This window comes from Camelus dromedarius, chromosome 5 (genome assembly GCF_036321535.1).
Source record: "Camelus dromedarius isolate mCamDro1 chromosome 5, mCamDro1.pat, whole genome shotgun sequence".
In the NCBI taxonomy this organism is placed as follows: Eukaryota; Metazoa; Chordata; class Mammalia; order Artiodactyla; family Camelidae; genus Camelus; species Camelus dromedarius.
This window is the reverse complement of record NC_087440.1, coordinates 56,044,331-56,063,360: the sequence shown is the minus strand read 5'-3', so window position 1 is coordinate 56,063,360 and position 19,030 is coordinate 56,044,331. Positions and strand designations below refer to the sequence as shown.

At 40.4% G+C, this 19,030-nt stretch overlaps 1 long non-coding RNA gene and 1 pseudogene across 1 annotated transcript in view; one reads left to right on the top strand and one right to left on the bottom strand.

The window, feature by feature from the left end:
- LOC105091449 (uncharacterized) overlaps positions 1–19,030 on the top strand; it is a 203,106-nt gene that overhangs the window by 35,293 nt on the left and 148,783 nt on the right. The gene's annotated exons all lie outside the window — the stretch shown is intronic.
- LOC116153551 (large ribosomal subunit protein uL14-like) lies at positions 9,376–9,789 on the bottom strand (annotated as a pseudogene).

Below are 19,030 nucleotides of genomic sequence, written 5' to 3'. Positions count from 1 at the left end.
GGCTGCAAATGTTTTGGTTCTGTGCTTCAACTGGGAGAGGCCTGATAAGAGCCATTAGCAGCTTTCTCAACTGAAAACAGGTGAATGTGACTTTCTACCTGATGGGGGACATATCTTTTGTCTTTTAAAGGACCTCAGGTCATTGTTCTGGGGGCCTCATTTTAGAAGGTAATGTGGAATTTTTGAAGAGCTCTGGCAATCCCTTTCTGAGAAATCCAAAGAGAAATACATAGAAAGAAAATACATACAAAGAAAAATACTTTAGTTATTAGCTCTGCTCTTCCTAACTGTGTGACTTTGGGCAAGTCATTTTACCTCTCTGGGTCTCAGTTTCCTTATCTGTAAAATGAAGATACTAGACCAGACGATCTTTAAGTTTGCTCCCCTTGATTAATAGATGGAAAAAAGTAACATTTCTTGCACTGTTACTTAATGCTCAGGTATTTGAGTATTTTATTTCAACGATACGTAGTTATTCCACTTAGTAATAACCCAGTGTGTAAGTACCATTATTTTGCAGATGAAATAACTGAGTTAAAATGTAGGTGCATGATCTATCATCTGTCTATGCTGAGATAGTTTGCTCTATAACTGCTTGGTATGGAAAAATGTACCTACTCTCCCCATTAAGATTCTAAGCTCCTAAGGGCAGGGGAGGGGGATATATCTCAGTGGTAGAGTGTGTGCTTAGCATGCACAAAGTCCTGGGTTCAATCCCCAGTACCTCCATTAAAAACTAAATAAATAAACCAAATTACTTCTCTCTCCCAAAAAAGATTATAAGGCCCTAGATGGGAGAGATGACACCTGCCAAACACTTACACCAGGGTTTGTTCTTAAATAAGTGCCTGTTACATTAGGTTACTTGGTAGTTTATATGTGAGGATAAGGTACCTCTTTGGCAACACCTCAGGCAAATGGGTCTTGACACTGAAGATGTACTAGCTGTGTGGTTGCCACCTGGCTGACTTCGGATGGCATTCCCTGATGGCCCTCCACTGGGAAGTCTAGCTGCTTATTGCCTTGTCATCCAACCAGTTGCCAGAAAGATGTCACTTTCCACTCAGGATTCCTTTTTAGGCAACCCATCCCTTCACTTATGTGTCTGATTAAGAATGGACTGAAAAAATTTTTTTTTAATGCTTATTAGGTACCAGCATTAGTAAAGACTTAAAAAAAACATATACTGAAACATGTTGGGAAATATATTTTATAACTGCACAATTAAAAATGTAATCTAAATTGGCTAGAGGGTTTCCAATAATGGTACTCAAAATGCTGTCTCAGAAGAAAGCATGTTTTTGTACTTTCCCCCTTCATTATCAGTGTCAGTCTGGGCTCAACATTCCTGTCTTGGCAGAGGCAGGACCTGGACCAGAGACTTTTTTTTTTTACAAGGAGGCAGAGGAAATGATGGGCAGGTCCAGACTAAGACAAGAGGACTTAATAACTTGGATCCCTTTCAAAGTGATATTCTTTATATTTTTGTTCAATATGTAGAAAGGCTGAAAGCTTAAAGTGGGAAGGTTGGAGAACACCTCTGCTCTCAACAATTCAGCTCTGGCTCAAAATTATAATTCCTACCCAGCAAAACAAAACTCCTGTGGTTAACAGAGCTCACGCTACTTATAGGACAGTTTGGAAACCATTGATTGCCCCTCATAGCATGCACTTTGGGACGTTAATCATTTTATACATCAAAGCTATTTATCAAAGGATTCCTTCCAACTTGTTGCAATTCTTCACCTCTTTCTGTTTCTAGAGATGCTTTAGATGGTTGTGAGCACCTGTTTTGCTGAGTTGTCCTTTATCTAATTTAGGAGCCCAGTGATGTGGGTTTCTTGCCCTCCTACTCTGAACTACCCTTCCATGGACGGACTTGTCAGGGTGCTTGAAGACTCTACCATTGACATGTCTCAGATGATAGTGCCTCTACAGCAGTCATACTTAACCCTGACAGCACATCAGAATCCCCCCAGGAACATCCCAGATGCCTAGGCTGAACCCCAGACCAGTATCTCAGAACCTCTGGGCTTGAGACCTGGAAGAAGTACTTGTTAAAGCTCCCCAAGTGATTCCAATTTGCAGCCAAGGTTGAAAACCAAGGCTTTGGGAGGTCTGTTCTTATAAGGCTCTTGCCTGAAATTTGCAGTATATTCATCTAGATATATTTACCTGGAATTTGTGATATACAGGTGACCGTTGAACAATGCAGGAGTTAGGGGTGCTGACCCTCCCTGCAGTCCAAAATCCATGTGTACCTTCACAGGTGGTCCTCCACATCCACAGTTCCACATATGCAGATTCAACCAGTTTTGGAGTGTGTTGTACTGTAACGAGTATTTATGGAAAAAGATCCACATGTAAGTGGGCCCCTGCAAGTTCAAACCCATGTTATTCAAGGGTCAACCATATTCATATTGTTAATAGCTGTTGAAATTTTTGTCTGATTCATCTGCTGGTCTGCAGAGGTATGAAGAAATAGATTTTTCCCCTCTTTAAAAGAGTAGGGAGGAGGCTGAGAAACCAGGATGTAGCTAACTACAGCAAACCTTGTGCTTATAGTGATGCCAGCTCTGTGTTCACTGAGGCTACAAAGCTGCCCTGGAGAAGCAATTAGGGAAAAGGTGCCTTGTGGAGAGCAAGGACTGGGAAAGGAGAGGAGGCCAAGGACAGACGAGGGCTCTGAGTCAGGGATTCCACCTGGATGCTGCCTTGGAGAGAAGACTCAGAATGGCCCACATCACCCCTGCTCCTCCCCGACCTGGGACCTCAAGCTTCCTTTTGATGGAAATAGCTGCCCATGTTCCCACCCCAGGACCTTTCCGTTCCTCTGCCCTACTTGGTATGCACCACATTCCCCTCCTAGATATCCTCTTAGTCTTTCATTTATTGAACTTTTACTGAGTATATATAATATGCCAGGCTTCCTACTAGGCCCTACGGCAGTGGTTTCCTTACTACAGTGTGCATCAGAATTACCTGGGAGGGTATGTTTTAAAAAGTATTATTTCTTATATCTATAACTCAGTTGCTCTACTGTACACCCGAAACTAACATTGTAAATCAATACACTTCAATAAAGAATAAGAATAAAAAATAAATTCTGGGAGATTAAAAAAAAAAGGTATGTTTCTACCTCAACCCTTTTCCTTATTAAAAATGAAGATTTCCAGCACTCACCCCAGTACATTTGATTCAGTAGAGTTGGGTAGAGGGTGGAATTCTGCATTTCTATACATGCTCCCGTATGATTCTGCTGCCGGTGGTCTGAGAAACCCAATGTAAGAGGCTGTCACAGAAGAGACAGAGAGAAGAGTCGCATATAGTCCTTCACCTTGAGAAAGACAGCAATATGTTGTGACAAGAGCTGTGGGAGCCAGAGCTCAGCATAGGGCTCATGGTCCAGGAGCAGTAGGGGTGGTCCAGCCCGTGCTCAACTCACCAGATGTGAGCTCTGTCCTGTCATCCAGGAAGGTGCCATGTGGATGAGCCGCAGCTTTGCCAGAGGGTTAGACCAGGGTAAGATCCGTAGAACATCACTCACTATTCCCCGAACTAGTCACACTCTGGGCACCTTGGTGCTTGGTTTCTTCTGTCTCATCCCTCCTTGTCTCTCTGGAGAAGCCCACCAATTCTTCAGCGTTCAGTTAAATAAGTCACTGTCTGAGTAAAGCCTTTCCTGATCCCTCCAAAACCCAGTTGGGGCATCCCATTGGCTCTCATGGCGCCTCTGTTTGTCTCTGTCTCACCATGGCTTCCAGAACATGCAGAGCCTGTTAATCTCAGTGTTACCAGCGCTTCACCAGGGGCTGGCACATGGCAGGTGCTCAATAAATCTTTGTTAAGTGGAGTCCCAAGGGCAGGAACAGGCAACCACTGGGCCCCTCCACACAATGGGAGTGAACATCCTGAGCAATGGGAGTGAACATCCTGAGCAGTGGGAATGAGAAGAGAAGATACCCCCCCCCCAGCATAAATGTACACAATATCCCCCCAGTTCCAGGAATGGTGAGGACTATGGGATGTGAGCATCCCACTTTAAGGACCACTGCATCCAGTGTGCTAATGGATGCAGTCCCTCCAGAGCCCACAGTTTCAAATACAGCTACCCAACAAGCAAAGAATGCCTGTGTAACAAATAGGAATAGCTAACACTCAGTGCTGCCTGTGTGCTGGCCCCGCCTCTAAGCACTTACACTGCTAACTCACACGTTGGCCCCACTTAGCAGGTGAGGAAACCAAGGCGCAGTGAGCTTAGTTAACTGGTCCAAGGGCATATAGATTGCTGTGGCAGAATTGTGTTTCAAACTCGGGCAGTCTGGTTCTATAGAGTCTCCGTTTAACCACCGTGCTCTAGTGGTTCTCTGTAAATACTGGAAAGTGTTCATTTTGTGGCAGAAGTGGGGGAGAAGGTCATCACTTGTGCAGGACTCAATGTTTTTCATGTTATTACATTTTCATATCATTGGAAATTGTTTAATCCCATTTGCTAAACCGTTTGTGGCAATGACTCATCATCATCTTCGGGTATTTAATGCCACCCCCAAATCTATATTAATTCACTAAGTTGAGACTTTTAGAATTCAACATTTTTGCTTACCCCTTCAGCTGGTCCATGAGAAAGCAAATTGACCATGTAGAAGCCTTTCCAGTATGTCGTCTGATTTTATAGAATGTATTTTAGTTATTTAAGCTTAAATAATTTTCAGTGATAATTGCCTCATGCTCTCCACTGAGCTTGCTTCTTTTACTCTTTTCATTGCTTCAAGGTAGTCACTAAAAAGGATTTAAAATTATTGCTTAGAATTCTCTTTCCCTCAACCAAGAGTAAAGGGCATTATACATCCAATAGCCTGTGAATTCACTTTTTCCGCTTAACTTTTCAGAAAAGTTACCCCATGCTTAATATTTGCAAGAAGTCAAATAAAGAAAAAAAGCTTGGATATTGATGATTTTCAGGAATAAATGCAAGTGGGCTCAGGGAGAACTAGCAGGGGCACAACTCAGCAGAAAAAACCCTATACTTAGGTCTATGATCCATTTTCAGTTAATTTTTGTAAGGTCTGTGTGTAAATTCGTCTTTTTTTTTTCTTTTTTTTTTCTTTTTGCATATAGATATCCAGTTGTTCCAGCACAATTTTTAGAAAAGGCTTTGCTCCATTGTATTGTCTTTGCTGTTTTTCCAGAGGTCAGTTGGCTATATTTATGGGAGTCTAATTCTGAACTCTCTATTCTGTTCCATTGATCTATGTCTATTCTTTTGCAAATATCACACTGTTTTGATTACAGTATAAGAAGATATACAATAGCCTTATAGTTAATTTTGAATTCAAGTAGCATCCTCCTACCTGAGTTTGTTCTCCTCCAAACTCCAATATTATATTGGGTATTCTGGATATTTTGCCTATCCATATAAATGTTAGCATCAGTTTGTTGATATTCATAAAATGACTTTCTGAGATCTTGATTGGGATTGCATTGAATAAATAGATTAGAATTGGGAAGAACTAACATCTTGACAATATTGAGTCTTATTATCCATGAACATGAAATATCTCTTCATTTATTTAGTTCTTTTTTGATTTAGTTCATCAGAGTTTTGTAGTTTTCCCCATATAGGTTTTCTACATATTTGGTTAGATTTATACCTAAGTATTTGATTTGGGGGTGTAAATGTATTCACTAGGTATTAAGTATTAAGGAAAGCAATTGACTTTTATGTGTTAACCTTGTATCCTGCTACTATACTATAATTGCTTACTAGTTCCATGAGGTTTTTTTGTTGTTAATTCTTTTGGATTTTTTACATAGGTGATCATCTCATCTGCATACTAAGACAGTTTTATGTCTTTCTTCCCAGTCTGTATACTTTTATTTCCTTTATGTTGCCTTATTGCATTTGCAAGGACTTTTAGTACAATGTTGAAAAGGAGTGCTCAGAGGGTACATCCTTGCCTTGTATCTGATCTTAGTGGGAAAGCTTCAAGTTTCTCACCTTTAAGTGTATGTTAGCTATAGGTTTTTGTAGATAGTCTTTAACAAGTTGAGAAAATTCTCCTCTATTTCTAATTTACTTTGAGTTTTTATCCTGAATGAGTGTTGGATTTTATAAAATGCTTTTCTGCATCTATTGATATGACTGTGTGGTTTTTTAGTCTGTTGATGTGATGGATTACATTAGTTGATCTTTTGAATATTGAGTCAGTCTTGCATACCTGGGATAAATCTCCCTTGGTAGAAATATATAACTAATTTTATACTTTTTTGAATTCAATATGCTAATATTTTGTTGAAGATTGTTGTATCTATGTTCATGAGAGAGATTAATCTGTAGTTTTCTTTGCCTATAATGTCTTTGTCTGGTTTTGGTATTATAATAATACTGGTTTCATAGAATGAGTTAGGAAGTATTCTCTCTGCTTCTGTTTTCTGAAAGAGATTGTAGAGAATTGGTATAATTTCTTCCTTAAATTCACCAGTTAACCCATCTGGGCATTCCATAATGCTCTTCTTTATCCCTGATAACTTTCTTTACTTTGCAGTCTGCTCTGTCTTAATATAGTTTCTTATGCTTTCTTCTCATTAGTGTTAGCATGGTATATGTTTCTCCATCCATGTACTTTTGATCTATACATGTCTTTATATTTAAAGTGGGTTTCTTACAGACAGCATATAGTTGGGTCTTTTTTTTTGATCCACTCTGACAATGTCTGTCTTTTAATTGGTGCACAATGATTCAAAGTGATTATTGATATAGTTAGATTAATATCTATCATATTCTTTACTACTTTCTGTTTATTACCTTTGTTCTTTTGTTCTTTTTTTTGCCTTCTGTTCTTTTTCTCTCTTTTGTGGTTTTAATTGTGCATTTTACATAATTCCATGACTTTCTTAACATGTCAGTTATACTTCTTTTTTCACTTTTTAAAGTAGTTTTCCTTACAGCTGAGTGTGGCCAAATGAGTGAAATTTAGCCAATTACATGTAAAAAAAAAAAAGTATAACTTGGGGGAAGTGCCCTCAAAGGGAGGAGGTATACTCTTCTTTGATTTTTCCTTCTTCTTGGAAGGTGGACATGATGGCTGGAACTTGAGCAGCTATTTTGGAACATGAGATGGTGCATAAATCATGGCAGAGTAGCAAGCTAGAGAGGGCCTGGGCTCTGATGACCATGGAGCTGCTAAGCCAGCCTTGGATTATCTTTCCTTGACTTCTTTTGTGTAAGAAAGAAAGACACCTCTGTCTTGTTTAAGCCTCTACTTGGTTTTTTGTTTGTTTGTTTTTGTCACGCTATTAAATGCAGCCAAAGCTAATCTGAAAAGATATCTGCTTTTTATACTTCTTTATGGTCCTGTTAGCTATAACTTACACAAATATGTTCATTTTAGGTGGAGAAAGCTGGGACAGGTTTTCTTGGAGACCTACAACTAGAAATTTACTGATACACTGAAGTATATCTAATAGCCTCCCTGTTGCATAAAAATTGACAAACAGCAACAAAACACAACATATTTGGCTAAAGAAATAGGCATAAAAATTTAAAAATCGGCTAAATAAAAAAAAAATTTCTCAGGGGAAAATGATTTGACAGCTTTAAATTTACCTTCCTTCCATCAGATGGTCTCCACAAGAAGAACCCATTTTGATATCCTCATACTTAATAACAAACATGGCAAACATCAAACTGACCTTCCACTTCTCAGCAGTAGTGGTTAAAGTATTAATCTTATTATTTCATGACATTTTAAAATCAGTGCAACCCAGCTGCCATTTCCCTTTGCACTAAGTGAATTGAAGCCCTCAGCTGGTGCACATCACACTTTCAGACATGTGAAAAACTGATACCTGCAACATAAATCACCACTTCTTTCTTTCCTGGGACGATACAGTATCTACATTAGGACAGTCAGGAACATGCCAGTTCAGTGTTGGGAAATAATCCAACACCATCTACCAGACACAGGAAGTCATTCTTCAAAACATTTTTAGAAAGAACTTTACACTTTCTTTAAGCAGGTGGATGATTGAAGTAATATGTTGGCCAGCTTCCAAGAATGAGCTTTTCAAAAGAAATCCAACACAATTGTCAATGTTGCTGACATTTCTTTACAAAGATGTTGAGCAAAATAGGCTGTTCAGGAGTAGAGAGCCCTGGGGTCGGTCAGCAGGGTCTGTGGGACCTAGTTTACTCCTCTTCAAGGCAAGGGGTAGCTCATTCTGATCATGAGGAGGTATCTCTAGGATTGAAACAAGAAGGGTGTTTTGGATTACTCATGCCATTTTATTTGAATAAAAGTAGACTTGCGCTTAGATCTAGCAACAAGTGAAAAGAAAATAGCCAACAGTTAGAATGCCTGGTTTTTAATTTGCACTCATCTGTCTTTTTCCAGATGACTTGTGGTGAGTGTGTGGTGCCTTTTTCACTCTGTTTCCCTTTCACACTCCTGGAAAACACTGTTGATTCTTTGTACTCCTGCTTACGGAGTTCAGAGTTAACTTCAGGATACTTCTCAATTCAGCAGCTAAGCGGCTCCTACCAATCCGTTGGCTGTGCCATACAAATGATTATTGGCATCCTGCTCTGGATACTTGAAAGTTTGGTGAAAGTTTAGTGAAAGTTTATTTTTTTCAGTGCAGTTGGATGGGAGCCAGGGCCTTCCTGTTGCATATGAGTCATCTGGAATTTCTAGTCATCTCGGTTTAAAACATGCCCTGGGTGCCTCATCCATGGTTTCTAGTGTCTTCCAAGGGAAGTAGAAGCATTATAGACACCTGTAAAGCAACCTAAGTTCAGAATTCCTTTTCATTTTTGTAATGTTATCCTCCAGCTTAACTTTGTCCATGCCCAGTACATCTGCCATATTTCTTTAGAGCTCACCTTTATCAAGCTTTATTAAGATATTCAGTCTGGTTTTCACAGAAACAACTCTTTGTGAGCTCACATTTCATCTACTTACATAATATTTAATGAAATTGCATAATTAAAATCACCTGGTGGAAACAGGTTTGGGAAGAATCCCAGCTGCCTCTCAGAAGGCATACAGTGAACCAGTGGGAGCAGAATTCACGAGCGTACGCACTGGGGCTGAGCATCAGCTTTTCCTGGGCCTTGGTCAATAGATTTCTAAGGAAACAGTAGACAGTGTCAGCCAATCCTCTGAGTCGGATACTCAGAGGTCAGTGAAAGACTCACAGTCCAATAGAAGCCTGAACTCTCACTATAGATGACACTAGGGCATGTTTTCCTTTGTGTGTGTGTGTGTTCTTTTAAAAAGGAAACCAATTAGCTTTGAATATCCTCATTACATTTTTTGAGGGGAGGGAGCAAATAATTTTTAATGGGGTGTTTTTTTAAACAAAGGCACTGGAGAATCATGCAATGCTGCCGGCATGGGGCACAATCCTAGACCATAAGTCTATACACACCTTTGCAACTATGATGACAGGACCTTTCATCTCACCTTTATAGTTTACTGTGACATCCCCATGATGGTCAAAATAAAGGAACACAGCGTCTTTCTCCAGAATGACTTCCTGTTGTTTAATTACCCCAGCTTGATGTACCTTCCTTCTGAACTCTGGTTTGCCTTTCTTGACTAGCCATCACCGTGTCACCTACACCAGCATCAGAAGTCTGCTCAGCTGTCTCTTGGCCCACTTCACAAAGAGCGTACACAGAATTGTGGCGCTTGTGTTCTCAGCCCAGTTGATCATGGCTTCTACCAGAAGAGCCAGGGAAATGTGGAATTTTGCACAGGGGGAGCCATCACATTCTTGCTTCTACATCTTGAGCGTGAAAAAAGGTCACATGGCTTTTTTGTGTGTGTGTGGTAAAATAGAAATCACATAAAATTTACCCTTTTGACTCTTTTTTAAGTATATCATTCAGTGGCATTAAGTTCAGTCTCATGTTGTGCAGTCATCACCACTAACTTCAGAAATTTTTCATCACCATTAAAAGAAACTCTGTACCCAATAAATGCTAACTTCCCTCTCCCCCCTCCCCTCCACCCCTGGCAACCATCATTCTACTTTCTGTCTCTATGCAGTAGACTATTCTAGGGACCTCATATACGTGAACTCTACAAAAGTTGTCTTTTGTGTCTGGCTTATTTCACTTAGCATCATGTCTTCAAGGTTCATCCATCTTGTCTCATTGCTTTTTAAATGGTTTTCCCACTCCAGTCTTCTGTATGCCCCTATGAAGACCATTTTGAGGTTGCCTCTCCTCCAGCCTCCTACAAAGAGGTGATCACCTGCCCTGCTGGCAAAGTTTGAGTGCCAGCTGTGGGCCTTTTACAGAGACCACCCCACAGTCCCCCAGACATGGTTGCTGGGCTCTATTCGTCCTTTCCAAGGTTCTAGGATTTTCAAATGCCTGTTAAAAATCTTCTGCAACAATCAATTCAAATACACAAGTTTGGCTATTCAAATTACTTTTTCCAAAAGTACTTTAAAATGCATTAAGTTATTAATTGCCTGCTGGCACTTTAATCAAATGGGAAAATTGACATAGCCAGAGGCATGTATTTTTGTGGAAAGAAAATTTATTTAAGGAGAAACAGCAGCTCTTACTGCTTAATTTAAACTGAGAAAACTGTGGAAAATCAACTGCTATGGAAAATTAATAAAACATTTCCAGCTGCAAGCAGTGACTAATTGTACAAGATGAAGACTGCCCGGAATTAATAACTTGCAGTCTTCTGTGTGAAGAACCCCCCACCACTTCAATTTACTGGGAGATTAAATTACTTCTAAGTTTGCCGTATTAAAACAGAACATGAATAAAACGTTAGTGAACGCACATCTATTATTTACTGTCTGTGATATGGATATAATTATTTCCAAACAACTACAATGTGACGTGACCAGTAATATCTAAATGACTCTTTTAGCAAAAGAATCTACTGCAACATTTTTTACCCAAAGGCAGGGGGGAAATCCTTCTCTCACTGCTAAAGTAATAAAACGATGCCTCGTGGACTTCTACAGGTGGTATGTTCCTGCCCCAGTGCACTGAAATGTGCTCAGTGTCCGGGTTTATACTTCTCCCTCCTGCATCAGATAGTGCTTGGGGGAAGCTGTGCAGTAGGAGATCTTAGCAACTCATTTATGAGCTCTGATCTCAAATAGAAGCCGATCCCACAGCCCAGAACCAATATAGATGCTTCAAGGCTTCTCTTGGTGCCTGGTGTGGCCAGGAGCACATGTGTCTAACAGGATCGATTCCTTTATAGGAAGCAGAAGGGAAGGCCAGAACAATTTCCTGAGAAAATGGGGTTCTTTCACAAGGATGCCCATTAGCACAGGCCCTGTCAACACCATGGGCTCACCCTCCAAGCTTGATCACGGCATTGCATTCCCTTGTAAGTCTTGGTTTCCTCAGCAATAAAATGAGGATTAAATAACACAAACCAGTGTTGTCCCTCTTCTATCTCTGTGGCCAGGATTGGACTAATTTTTTTGCCCTAGGAGGGTCTGTCAGTTTTCCTGGTGTATTCAAACTCTGACCCTGTGAGACGAGATACAGCAAGACCACGCCACTCAACGACCAGGAGAGATTTGTTCAAGTGAGAGGGATGAAGAAAAGTCTGGGAAGCTAAGCGCTCTATTTTTCTGAAGTGATGGGATGTTTTGGGGGTTGGTTGAGTTTTTTTGTTTGTTTTTCGAATTTTATAAATTAGCAAATAACCCAAGAAACAAAGAGGGAGCAAACTGGATGTATGTGTTGCAGAGACGTATCAGAGATGGAGAATTTCTCAGCGGAGGGGTGCTGCCTCCCTCCGCCGTCCATCCCTTAATGCTCACAACAGAGGGTACATTCAGCTGCTTGCTACTTGATACCGCTGGCGGGAAGGTCCGCGAATCGGCCTGGAGAGAATAAAGGCATGTTGTTTAGAAATGCAGAGGCTTAACCTGAAGCATGACTGGTTTGAGGTTTACCACAGAAGTTATCTGGACATATCATTTGATTTCCAGGTTTTAAATGTAATTCTAAACAAGATCTGGCCGCACAGCCCTCTGCTGCATGACACAGGGAGACTTTATCTGCCGCCAAATGCCATTCAGGCTTAATGCTGCAGCGGCGATTTGTATAAATTGGGGCATTCTTTGAGGCCCTAAAGCATATGGCCTCTCAGAGGAGGAGAGTTGAGGCCTGCTTCCTCTTCCCTGTGGCTCAGGCCAGATACTTCAGGTTGTTTCTCTCAATTTGGGTTCCTTTTGGTTTTCCTTTTTCAGAAACACTTAAGACTTGTTAAAATAGGCCGAGTGTGCAGCTGCAGACACCACTGGATTTGAGGAGTCATGGGGCAGGTTCCTCCCCCTGCTGGCAAACATGAGGCCGATACCCCGCAGAGAGGCATGGAATCAACTGGTGCTTGTGCTGGTGATGCGATCAAGCAGGATGTGAGGGCGAGGATCTCTAGGTCCCGAAGGGAAGCAGCTCCAGGAAAGGCACTAGAAAAGAAGGGGGACACAAGTCAGCCTACCCGGGCCTGGGTGGACTCTGTCCTTGAGAGGTGGGAGACTGACCTGCCCTCTTGCCTTCACACGTCATTTCATGTTTGGGGTTTGCCCCAACCCTGAGTGAAAACAGGACGTTTTGAAAACACAGATGTGCCCTGAAGAGTTGTCTATATTCAGGGTCTCCACCTCACTTCAGTCAGACTCTTAACCCCGCTGCTCCTTCAGAACTGCCTTTGTCCAGGTCATCCTGACCTTTGTGGGGCCAAATCCAGTGGACACTCCCTGTCCTCCTTCTGTTTGACTGTGAGGAGCATCTGATTCAGTTGATCTTTCCTCTTTGGAACACCGTCTGGACGTGGCTGCTAGGAGGCCACTCCCTTCTCATTCTCCTTCGACCTCCCTGACCGCTCACCCCTCAGGCCACTCTTCAAGAGTTGTCTCCTTCCCTAAATCATAGGACTTACCACCTCCTCGTATACAGCTCGTCCTGCTTATTATTTGCTGGGTGATCTCTATCCCCACAACTAGACTGTAACCTCCCTGAGGTCAGGGAATTTGCACCTTGTTCCTATAGTCCTGAGAAATGTTAGGCATTGGTTGATGTAATATTAATGTAATACTGAAGGAATAAAATGGTTTAGAATACTCCATTTAAATCAATTTAGGGATGCCCTTTTTTTTGCAGAGTATATGAAACCGATTTAATAGAATCATATCTTACATAGGGATTAACACTCAAGTCAGTATTAGAGGAGAAAATCTCATAGAGTCAAAAACCCACCCTTAAAAATTTTTAGAGAGGTACCATGTCGGATTCTGATGTACCAGTTTCTGAATAAGCCCAACCCAATCTCTCCCTTAGGAGATTCTGTTTTGCCATATTGTCACAAGTGGGTCTGACATCATCTGATTTAAATGATTTCCGAGCTCATGCTATGTCTGAAGGCATTCTTGTTTTAGGAGATCTAGTTGAAATTCTTGTGCTGCATTACTGTGGGGTGCAGGTGGTGTATCACCTGTAAAATTATAAAATAAGCATCCCCTCCCTGTTAGGGACCTCCTCTGTGATGTCCCCCTCACCCCTATCCCGCCGGTTCTTGAAGACTGCCCACGGGCAGAGAGAGTCCACTAGAGCAATGTATGCTTCTGAAGTGTCCTCTTGGGCAGAAAAACTGAACATTTCTTTCCCCTTCTTCTCCAATTCCTACTTATTGTTTCCATTTTCTTTTAGCTACTTTGAAATTAGTCTCTTAAGCCAACATTATTGTTACGGGCTGAATTGTGTCCACTTCTCCCAGATTCATATGTTGAAACCCTGACTCCTAGAACTTCAGAATGTGATTGCATTGGAGATAGAGCCTTTAAAGAGGTGATTAAGTTAAACTGAAGCCCTTAGGGAGGGTCCTAACCAACCTGACTGATGTCCTTATAAGAGGAAATTTAGATGCACAAAGAGACATCAGAGGTGTGTGCACACAGAAAAAGACCTTGTGAGTACCTGGTGAGAAGACCAAGATGGCAGTCACTTGTTTCACAACAATAGAAACCTAACTCGTTCCTAGCCTCTATGTATGTCAACAGTTTCTCTTCTGACTATAAAGAAGATGCTTTCTGGTCCCAACCCAGTCACTGCTTTGCTCTGTTTCTTGGCTTTTCCATCAGCAAATGCACGTGCTCTCCTCCACTTTGAGCTCACTTACCTTGAATGTTCACCCTCCAGGAAAAAGATTTCAAACAACGTCAAGTAATAATGGCCACACATCCAGCTTCTACCCGTGCTGGGAAACAAAATCGGCTGCACAGCTATTGGCCAAAGGGATAAACAGGTGAGGAGAAACAACACAGAAGACTAGTTTCTGACTTCAAGTGACATTTTTGGTAGGCTCACTTAATTTAAAAAGTGGTAGTGGAAAACTGGAAAATTACACAGTTCAGGATAGGAAGTGGAAGACTTAACCAAAAGGTGAACATTCTGACACCTCAGTTCCTGTCTGCAATCCCTGTTTCTTTAGGCTGCCATGCTCTCTCTTTTTAAGGGGGCCGTATTGCAAACATCTAAAGTATTTTTTTCCTTTGGTTAGTGGAGGTACTGAGGATTGAACCCATGACCTCGTGCATGCTAAGCATGCTCTCTATCACTGAGCTATACCCTCTACCCCAAACACCTAAAATCTTAAATAATCAAGTAAAATAAAGCATATAAGAAACTTTGTTTATGTAGTAGAGGTGTGCTAGAAAAGAAAAGTGGAATTTAAAGAACTGTCTTAGTAAAGCAAAGCCAGTATTATCTGTAAGAACCAAGTCTACTGTTGAAGGAAATTTTTGAAGTTTGTATTTATAAGAGATTCTAAGCTATAAGGGAAGAATCTTACTTTGCTGACACATGTCAATCCACTTAATTATCAATTGAATATATTTGATTTTTCTTTTTTTTTAATTGAAGTATAGTCAGTTACAGTGTGTCAGTTGCTGGTGTACAGCATAATGTTTCAATTATACATATACATACATATATTTTAATATGCTTTTTCATTATAGGTTACTACAAGATATTGAATATAGTTCCCTGTGCTATACAGAAGAAATTTTTTTAATCTATTTTTATATATTTAGAAATCTCAAACTCCCAAATTTATCCCTTCCCAACCCCTTTCCCCCAGTAACCCTAAGTTTGTTTACTGTGTCTCTTGAGTCTGTTTCTGTATTTGACTTTTCTTTTTCTTTCTCTAGTAAGACACATATTTGAAAATGTGTGCTTCCAGTAGATTTTCATGATTTGGATAGATTTTTAAAACATTTCTTATGAACATTTAAGGGAATCGAAAGTCTTTTCTGATTCCTTATTGTTTCTCTGCTGTTCTAGGGAATAATGTGCAGAATTGAGCTTTGCAATACAAGGCTAAGGTCTCTGTTTTATTACGGGGATAGTTATTACCATAGGTCATTATAAGATAAGAAGCCACAAATACATTAGTAATGGCAAAGATCTATGCAGTTAATATAGCGTACATGTTTGGATGGGGATATATTCCTGCAAAGATGTCTTTACATTTCAGTAATTAAGTGTGTCATATTAATTGTGTGGCCCTTTCACAAAACCTTGCAAAAAAAAAACACACACACCAAGAACTTTTCCTCTTGATATCAGATTAGAACTGATTGCGTAATTACATTACCTGGATAATTAAATACAAATTTAGGAGCTTCAGAACTGTACAATGTTGTGGTTTCATTTTCTAATAGAATTACCCTGCCTTTGGTGTAGAATTCTTGCTAAGCAATGGAGATCTAATTACTTAGTGACGTGACATTAACTCCTCAGGGACCTTTCTTCAGAGAAAAGGCTCAGATTAAAAATGATTCAGGGAGCTTCTTTCTCATTTCATTACTGGGACCCAAATCACAGGAATTAGAGACGTGAGAGATCTAGGAGGCATTTTTCTCTCTTATCCAGGGGGCAGGGGAAGTGTGTTTATGAGACATTATTCTTCTGGGTTTGCTTAGGTCCAATGTGGATTTAAAAAAAAAAGAAAAGAACAATTTCTGGATGTAACACATTGTTGGGATGAGTTCCTCCTTGAGCCTCTGAAAGACATGTCACTTCTGTTGCCTCACAGATTCTTTAATGAGGATCTGAGGACACACTTGTTTGCCAAGGTACAGGGTGATAACGTGGCAGTGTTCCTGACAGAATAATTACCTCATGTCGAAAGTGATTTTAGGCAAAACTAAAACAGGAATATCCCTGTGTGAGGGATACCTTCAGGTCACTCTGATAATAACTCTGTGTAGGATTTGAAGGCATTCATCGTTTTGTTTGATAACAGACATTGAAGCCACTTTTGTAGGTCAGAGCCCAGTTATTTTTGTAGTTGTTTAAACTTAAAACAGCTTTAACTCTGAAAGATTTTCAATTAGGGTGTGCAAAGAAACAGCATTCATTGCCCCTACTAGTGGGAACCACCGGCTAGAGCATGTGTTTTCTTTTTCTTTTTGTTCCTTTTTTAATCCAGTCATCTGTTGATGAACATTTAGGTTTCATCTGTATCTTGGGTACTGTGACTGCTATGACCATTGGTGTGCATGTATCTTTTTGGCTTTTTTTAATTGAAAAATTTTTTTAAATTTTAATCTTATGAGGTTTTTTTTTGCTTGCATCTAACTTTATTATTCATTTTGCTCGTGTTTTGGGGAGGAAGTAGGTAGGTTTATTTATTTACATACTTATATTTTTAACGGAGGTGCTGGGGATTGAACCCAGGACCTCTTGCATGCTAAGCACACACTCTGCCACTGAGCTATACCCACCCCGCCACCCCGAGCATGTGTTTTCCACATTTGCCATCTGTGTCAGTTGGTGTTTTAGGTCATGCATCTGGAGGTCAGCGAGGTGGACCTGCTGACCTTAGTCGGGCTTGCTCACAAGTCTGGCGTGAGGCTGGCTGTGGGTTGATCTAGGCTGGTGTGACTGGGGTGACTCAGCCTTGGCACGTTCCCTGGTGACGGCTGGAGTGCAGGGGAGAGCAAACCAATGCACGAGCCCATATCAAGCCTCTGCTTGCAGCCTCTCTTCTAAGGACTCAGTGAACAAAGAAGAACACATAACTGAGCTCGGTGTCAGGTACAAGATGCTAACATCAGGCTACCCTGCCCACGGAGGAAGGCAAAGGGACATGACAAGGGGCATGGAGACAGGAAGGAGTGAAAAACTGGGGCCATGATTGCTATGCACCACACAGTTCCATGAGCAACTGTGTGATTGCTCTTTTAACATGGAAAAACTGTCTGTTAGATGACCTTCAATCCTGGAGTAGGTTTAGAAATGAGCCATTAAATGGGACATTGTAGAAAAAAGCATGTAGTGTCTCCCTTATCTGTGAGTCCTTTAGTTGTTATTGAAATTGCTAATTAGAAAGAACAATCTTGGCTGCAATTGATAACTTTTTTATCCTTATTAATTAGAAGCATTATTCCTTAGGTATTACTGCCTTAGTCTGCTCAGGCTTTTATAATAAAATGCCGTAGACTGGGTGGCTTAAACATCAGGAATTTAGCCCTCATGGTTCTAGAGGCTGGGAAGTCCAAGATCAAGGTGCCAGACAATTGAGTTTTCTGGCTTACAGAGAGCCACCTGCTCACTGTGTCCTCACATGGGAGGGAGGGAGAGATAAGAAGGGAGGAAGGGGAGAGAGAGTTTCTTTCTGGTGTCTCTTCTTATAAGGACACTAATCCCATTATAAGGGCCCCACCCTCATGACCTCAACTAACCCTAATTACCTCCCAAAGGCCCCATTTCCAAATACCTTCACTTTGGGGGTTAGAATTTGGGGTGGGAGGACATAATTCAGTCCACTGCAATAGCTATGACCCAGGTTCTTCAGTATGTAAGGGAGCTCTGTGAAAGCAGTGTCTCCATTGCTAAGAGTGAGATGTGGATTGTAATGGAAATGGGTGAGGGGTGAACTGGGAGGGCACTGTAAATAATGTAGGAAGGAGAGAGATTGGGGTGGATCCCTGTGAGAGCTGGTTCCTATGAGCGGGGCTTCAGACTCCCCATTACCTACTCCATGATAAGCACCCATCCAGAGGTCAGTCATATTTTCTACTATTTGGCAAGACAAACACTAGACTTCCTTGACAACCCCAGTGAGATTATGTTAGTGGTAGTTAGTTTACAGTTGCATCCAAAAAACTGAAACATAGTTTATATTGCAATTGCAGAGATGATTAAGATAATGATTGGTCATATATTTGCATTTGAAATGATACAGGGAAAGAAGAAGCATTTTTACTTTATAAATTGTGGGTTTCTTTTTTTTATGGGCAGAATATATGGATCAGGAGATAACTTTAGTTTTAAAACAATAATATTTGATATGCTAAATTACAAATTCAAAAACGTAGCTCTTCCATAAGCTTTTAGGTTTGGCTTACAATTTTTATTATACTGTGTATTAGCCTAACAAATTTGAATAATTACTTTTTAAGTTGGTCTTTGAATAAACTCGTCTAATTAATACATTTAATTAAATATCCTAGAATACTTTCAATTACATTTATTAATGTATGTACTTGATTTTCTTTTAGAGTCCTTTGATTGACCAACCTTCCCAAGTACTCAAATTATTCTTACAAGTTCGATAATTGAAACTCATAGATGGTGATTCTTAAGCTCTCTGAGACAGTCCAGTACTATTTATAACCTTAGATTTCAACTTAAAATCACAAGGCTAAATTGCTCATACTGGCTCATACATTTTAATACTGGAATTACAAGGCTGAGCAGTTACTCTAATAGGACAGATTCTCTTAAATATGGCAAGTAGTAATATATGCCAAATATGCACAGATTCCTTTTCACTCAAACATACTGAAAATGCAAGTTTGAGCCGCTTAACACTTTTACATTCATTCTAAAAGATTTGAATGATCTCAAAGCCGTGCTGAGGATTAAGATTGTTTAATGACCAGAGGTTCCAGCTGGGACCAAGACTGGATTTTTGTCGTCAGTCCTAATGTAATATGCTGCTCCTGCCTTTTAGTTGTTATATTTAACCTC